General features: G+C 35.4%; 1 long non-coding RNA gene across 2 annotated transcripts in view; it reads left to right on the forward strand.

The window, feature by feature from the left end:
• Nucleotides 1-3,064, forward strand: part of LOC123836379 (uncharacterized) — a 28,868-nt gene extending 25,804 nt beyond the window's left edge. For both annotated transcript variants that reach the window (XR_010413741.1, XR_008505370.1), the window contains one exon: nt 2,473-3,064. This is a non-coding gene — a long non-coding RNA (uncharacterized LOC123836379). The remainder of the gene's footprint in view (nt 1-2,472) is intronic.
• The last annotated feature ends 3,841 nt before the right edge of the window (nt 3,065-6,905 follow it).

The following is a 6,905-nucleotide window of genomic DNA, read 5'->3' on the forward strand; positions in this document are numbered from 1 at the left end:
ATTCATTCTATTTCATATTTGCACCATGAGGCAATGAGTGCCCATTACCTCTTTGCATAAGAGTTGGAGACTAAGTAGGGACACATACCACCTATTCCAGTGTTATGTGGTTTTGTAAACAGTAGAGTTTAACTGGCCCACCTAGGGCGGGAAACAGCCCTCTTTGGGGGGCCAGTCACCTGACAGTCTAGGGCTATGTGTTGCTAGCCCAGGATCATGTTCGGTGGCATCAGAGGAATCTTCAGACACCAAAGCTCCCAAACTCACAGGTCACTGGAAAGAGGTGAGTTTTCTGCAAAAAGAAAACCCAGAAGACTGAGACACTAGTTGCATGACTTCTGCTAAGTCCCAAGGCCTCACTCTTAGACATTATTTTACCAGGTCTGGAGTAAGGCCAGGTGTATTTCTGAAAATGTCTCTCACAAGTTGTAATGTGTCTCCCTAGACAAGGACTGCTAGAACAAGCCATCTCCAAAGTTCCATTAGCTTTTAGTTCCAGAGGCAGGCTGAATTGTCAACATATGGGTTTTCTCTCTTGTTTTATTGGGTAAATTGTATAAAATACTTTGTACGTTCTACTTTGCCTTCAACCTCAAATGTCTGGTACCTTCTATCATTTTCATAGAACCTAGTTGCATGTTTAGCAATAGGATAGGTAGATGGTCTCCTGCAAAGTTAAGATGTTTATACAACTTTTGTTTGTCACACTGTGATGCTCTGATGTATGTTGCGTAATTTTCTTCTGCTTTCTATGTAAGGACCATTACTCTCTGGTTTACAATTCTGCCTTTTTACATCAATAGCCCATTTATAATTTACTGACTAATTTTGCAGCATGCCTTCAGATATTTTCCTGACCCATCACTATAGTAACAGGGAGAGAGTCCTCATCTTGGAGGAGATGAAAGCTGAAGCCTGAGGAATAAGAGCCTATGGGGAAAAAAGGAAAATCTGAGGTAAAGGTTCCCTTCAGCTTTTTCTTTGAAAGAAAGACCTTTATGTTTGAAATATCGTAGGGGCAGCTTCTGCCAAGAGTGATGAAATCTTTTGGAAGTTACTGTGTTCTTCATGCCAGGTTAGCTCTTTAGGTCTTGCTGATAATATGTAAATGATGCCAACATAACACCATCTAACCATTGTCCCTCTTCATTGGCATGTACTTTCATCCAGGGCTGTGGCACTCCTGTCTTCTAGCTGATGCTGAGGAGGCCAGATCCTGACTCACGACAGTCATACTCCATGTCTCTTTTACTTGGCCAAGAAAACTGTTACATTCTCTCTTTATTTGTCAAATGTAAAGATATTGGGTCCTCCCTAAAACTTACTGCTGAGCTGCAGAGCATGAACACTTCAAGGAAAGAAAAGTAAAATATATCGAAATCTAAATGAGGAAAATAATGTATAAGAGCAAAATGAAGCAAAAAAATCTCTGAAGAGATGAGAAAATAATTTCCTAAATTCATTCCTTGGAATAGTCTACAAAGAGGGAGAGCCCAAATCAAGTTATTACTATAAGTAAACTTTGCAAAATGACTACAGTCAGGCAGTTAGATTTTCATGACATTTCATATTTACTAAACTGCAGCCTTGAGATTGATGTTGGGGGTCATTTGTGTGATCTTCAAATATGCAGGCTTTCTGCATAGGCCTCATAACTCCCAGGAAAATGGATAGGTTTCCCCAAAAGGGAAATTAGCGGATTCTAAAGGGATTTACAGTGTAGATTGTAAGGAAAAAGAAAGAACAGGGAAAAGTCAGGGGACGGTCTCTTTAGCTGATACAGTGCCATCCTTCTCCAGAACAGACTCCATTTTTCTCAGTTACTTAGTTACCCAGCATATCACAAAATCTATTGGCTCTTAGGTACAAAGAGGGGTGAGTCAGAGACTTTACAGGATTATTTCCTAGTAGAAAATTATGATAAATGTATCATGGATTTTTCTCTCTCTTCCATCACAAAGTGAACAAATACATAAGGGAAAAGAAGGGTTAGGTTAAGGGACAAGATTAAAATGAGCTTTTGAGCTCTCAGATGTGCCTTAGGGAGGTCATAACTGACTCTGAACTGACTCTTATCATGTTGGGGTTCCAGAAAATGTTGAGTTGAAGGAGGATGGATTTTCTTGTAAAGATCTCAGGCAAATGATTTGCTAGAACCATAGCTGGCATCCAAGGGATAGAAATCATTGGGATTGTAGTGTATTTAAAGTTCAAAACTTTATTTTTTTTTAAAGATTTTATTTATTTATTTGACAGAGACACAGCGAGAGAGGGAACACAAGCAGGGGGAGTGGGAGAGGGAATGAGGGAAGCTAAAAAGAAACATCCATTTCCTTTTAACCAGCAGGCCAAAGAGTCTTCTGGAATTAAGAGATTCCAGGTAATTATAAGAATAATGAAGTGGCTTGTTGATTTATTTCTGGAAATATTCATTAAAAATACAAATTACATTCTCTTTTGCTCCTTCACTAGGCTTGTTCAAGTCATTACAATGTGCCTCATTTTTGCTTATCTGCTGTCACTGGCAGTGAAGTAAAAGAACTCGCTCTGATGTAATGGAGTGGATAACCAACTGATATACCAAGATTAAAAATTTTGGTAAGGCAGACAAACCTCTGAAGTACCATTTGAGATATTTCCTGGCCGGATCTGACACGTTTAGCACCCTATCATAAAGTGAAGGGAGGCAAAGTTATTCTGTTCAATAAATGTGCATCCTCATGGATCTGGAAAGAAAATACCTGAGAATTTAACTAAGGTCTAAGTGAATCATAACGTGAATCTTAAAAGGTTGCAGCAAATGTTAAGTTTCTTGTTCACAGTTTAAAAAAGAAAAAAATGACTCCAGATATGGTAAAATTCCAACATCCTAAGAATGTAGTATTGCATAAATCATAGTAAGTAAAATAACTGGAAAGCAGCGTTACATCTTCTTGAAATCAGAGTCTAAACTAACTAAAATGACTACATCTTCTATGTTTTCTGTGCTTTTTTGACAAATCTGGTTGAACGAAATAAACTTCATCTTTCCTAACAGACACAAAATAAATAGGAGAAATGCCCATTTGGTGTTTCCTGTTTGGTTCTGTTGATCGACTAATGTTTCCTCCTGCTGTAGCAATTGAGGATGTTTGTATTCTTGAGCCCTCCACAGGGAAGCAGGAAAAAATCTGAACTCTGATGACTGTGTACTCTGGCTTTGATGCGCTGCTCTGTGCACTGGGCAGAGGAACTGAGCTGAACTAGCATTAAAAGCAGCAAAAATCCCAATTAAGAGTCTGATGTTTAGCAGCTGCATCTGTAAGTTTACTTGGGTAAGAACATAATTTCTGTAGTAACACACATAATAGCTTCAACTGCTTTCAAAATGAGGCAGATGAAATATACAATAAGTCATTTTCTAAAAGATATGTAAAATGGCCAATGAAGTAGGAAGCATACAGCAATAATGGGCCCATTGGTAACAAACAGAATAGTTCCAGGGAACATTTTAGAGTCGACTATTATTACAATGCTTCAAAGTTTTGAACTTTAGGGGTGCCTGGGTGGCTCACTCTTTAAGCGTCTGCCTTCAGTTCAGGTCATGATCCCAGGGTCCTGGGATTGAGCCCCACATCGGGCTCCCTGCTCTGCGGGGAGCCTGCTTCTCCCTCTCCCGCTCTCCCGGCTTGTGTTCCCTCTCTCGCTGTGTCTCTCTCTGTCAAATAAATGAATAAAATCTTTTAAAAATTAAAAAAAAAAGAAAAGATAATTTAAAAGGAATAAAATAAAATAATAGTAAAATCAGTCTGCTTTTTATTATCACTATGCACTGACAATTCTAAGCAATGGCAATGATTCTACTCCTCTCTGAAAAAAACAGTCTTTTGTTGGTCTAAGTTCTAAACAACTGCTGCAGTTACTGAAATTTAATAATACATATGTAAGCTGAAAATTACCATGTTTTCCTATCACTTATTCTTTAATAAACATTGTATTGCACACAGAAGTAATTCCAGCTCCCCTACAGGTGGACTCAGCTACATGTATTTATTTCAAGAATAAGCAACCGACTTCTGCTTTTTCGTTTTCATAATTGCTCTAGTATAATTATTTATTTTGAATCTGTGTTTAAACACAGTATTACGTAGTACCTCAGGGGCTAAAGACATGAACTGAGCCTGAAGCAAGCTCAGATAATTCGCAACCATTACAAGCTTTGAGAATTTTACCAAATAAAATAAAAATTTATGAGGAATTTTCTCGTGAAGGTATTCTTGTGGAAAATTTCAACTGCAGAAACATATGAAAGCTGCTACAATGAATCCCAGAGAACCAAGACATGGACAGTATTGCAATTTCTCAAATCTACTATGAAATGGGATATTTATGAATCTCTGATACACATCCTTACTTTAAAGCTTTCTATTTGTATATCTGTTTCTTAATGTGAGAGAAACATTTGAAATTAAAATAAAAAGTGTTCCTTAGTCAGCTATGAGTCAGGATAGATTGACAAATCTGATATGTACTCTATCCTGATTCTGTTGACCATGATTATATGAAGATCAGGTTGACAAAACCACTGGCAAATTTGCAGAAGTGAAGTTTCAAAGCCAGAAACTGCAGTGGAATTATTCATCACTGTGGCAGACCATTATGTAGGCATAAATATTTTTCTCCTTTTTTCAAAAAAAAATTAATGTATTTTAAAAAGTATTAGAACCTTATTTCTCGTATTTTATTATTTTTTTAAAAGATTTTCTTTATTTGACAGCGAGAGAGAGAGAGCATGAGCAGGGGGAGGGGCAGAGGGAGAAGCAGGCTCCCTGCTGATCGAGGAACCTGACTCGGGACTTGATTCCAGGACGCTGGGATCATGACCTGAGCCGAAGGCAGGTGCTTAACCGACTGAGTCACCCAGGTGCCCCACATTTTATTAATTTTTTGCTAGCAATATTTTATATGCAAAATTTAATAAAGGAAAATTGTCACTGTCTGAATTGCTTTTCTGGACATAGTAATTGTTATTTGTTGCACTTCATGATTGTTGCTGAAAATACTTTTGTCTGTAAGAGAAAGAAGTTAAAATGGTCCTTTCAGGTGTCAACTCACTAGGTATGCCTAGTTTAACTCAAAACAAATAAAACACAGTCTGTCTTTTTAGTTCAACTCCATTTTTGAAAATTATGCTAATAGCAATTCATTTTAATAAAGCAGACTCTTAATAATCAAGAAATAGAAGAACTACCCTTAAATACAGCTCTCATGTACCATAGATTTTAGTTATATATATAGTTATTAATTTTAATTAATAATTATTATTAATTACATGTTATATATGCTATATATTACCAAAATATATGCCAACAATAAATATATGCTTTGTGTCTTAACTAGTTTGAATAAGCTTAGTAGGATGAAAAAACACAAAAAAATACAGCCTGCTGAAATTTAGACATGAAGAAACAGATTATGAAGATCTCATAATAGCTAAAAAAGATGAATCTCTAATTTAAAACCTTCCACTATAGGTGAGTTTCACTATTGAACTCTAGAAAATATTTAAGGAATAAATATCTTTATGACTTTATAGAAAACAGAAAAAGAGGGAAGGCTCTCCAATTTAACTTACGAGGCCAGCATAACCTTGATATCAAAACAAAAATAGGAAATTATGAGGAAAAAATTAGGGGGCAACTTCAATCATGAACACAAATAACAAAATTCTTAATTTCAGCTAACCAAACAATATGTACAAATGATAATATGTCACATATAAGTTAAGTTTGCTGTAATGATGAAATATTAACATAAGAAAACCAAATCAGAATTTACCACATAAACAGAATAAAGGGAAGAAGTTGTATCAAAATCTTTCTGGAAAAGCAGTTGATTCAAGTCAGCATTTGTCTATGATTAAAATACATCTTTTGGCAAACTAAGAATAGAAAAGAATTTCTTTCATAGAGGATATCTATAAAACACCAAAGCAGTCACCATAGACATATTGAAAGCTTTCCTTCTGAGATTAAGAATAAGACACACATAGTCAGCCTTATACTGGAGGCCATATTCAACGTGGTAAGGAAAGAAAAGAAAATTTTTAAAAAACCATAAAACTGATATTATTTAATGTGACTTGTCTATGTGGAAAATCCCAAAGATTCTACAGATAGATAATTAGAATTAGATGAGTTTAGCAACTAAATATTTTTTAAATTGCACTTCTGTGACAGGTTAACAACAGAAAATAAAACAAAAAAAAATTTAAATAGTATAAGAAATATTTAAACCTAGGAATAAATATCTAAAAATTGTGAAAGAAACATAAAACATTTCTGTGAGACATTAAGAGACATAAATTAATGCAAGCTGATACCACATTCATATACAGGAAGAATCAACATTTAAAATGTTCATTTTTTTGAAACTGAGCTTTAGATTCAATAAAATTACAGTCAAAATCCTTCTAGGTTTATATGTGTGCTTAAATGTGTATGTGTATTTGTATGTATCTGTGTATGAGAGAGAAAGGAACTTGAAAGCAATTATGAAGAAATTATGAAATATATATGTAATATTTTCAAGTTCACTTCTTTGCTATGTTGCTCTCCATCCCAGCTGGTTGGTTTTAACTTGTTCTACTTTAGTGAACATTAGTGTACTAATCTGTTTACACATTTGTCTCTCACTTTTAGATTCCAGTGTTTTACAGGGCTAGCTCTTATATTTGTGTCTGTGTTATTCCCAGTATATCATATCACACACATGTCTGTTGAATGAATGAATGAGCTTTTCTACTCAACATCTTGACTCAGTGGGTAAGTTCCCGTTTTAACCTTTTTAAAGAAAGCTTGAAATCACTCTGCTACCTTCCAGCAGAATTAAAGCCAAATCACATTCTTTTTTTTTTTTTTTTAAGA

Source organism: Mirounga angustirostris, unplaced genomic scaffold (assembly GCF_029215605.1).
Source record: "Mirounga angustirostris isolate CCGP_5_RB_7025 unplaced genomic scaffold, mMirAng1.0.hap1 SCAF_8, whole genome shotgun sequence".
NCBI classification, from domain to species: domain Eukaryota; kingdom Metazoa; phylum Chordata; class Mammalia; order Carnivora; family Phocidae; genus Mirounga; species Mirounga angustirostris.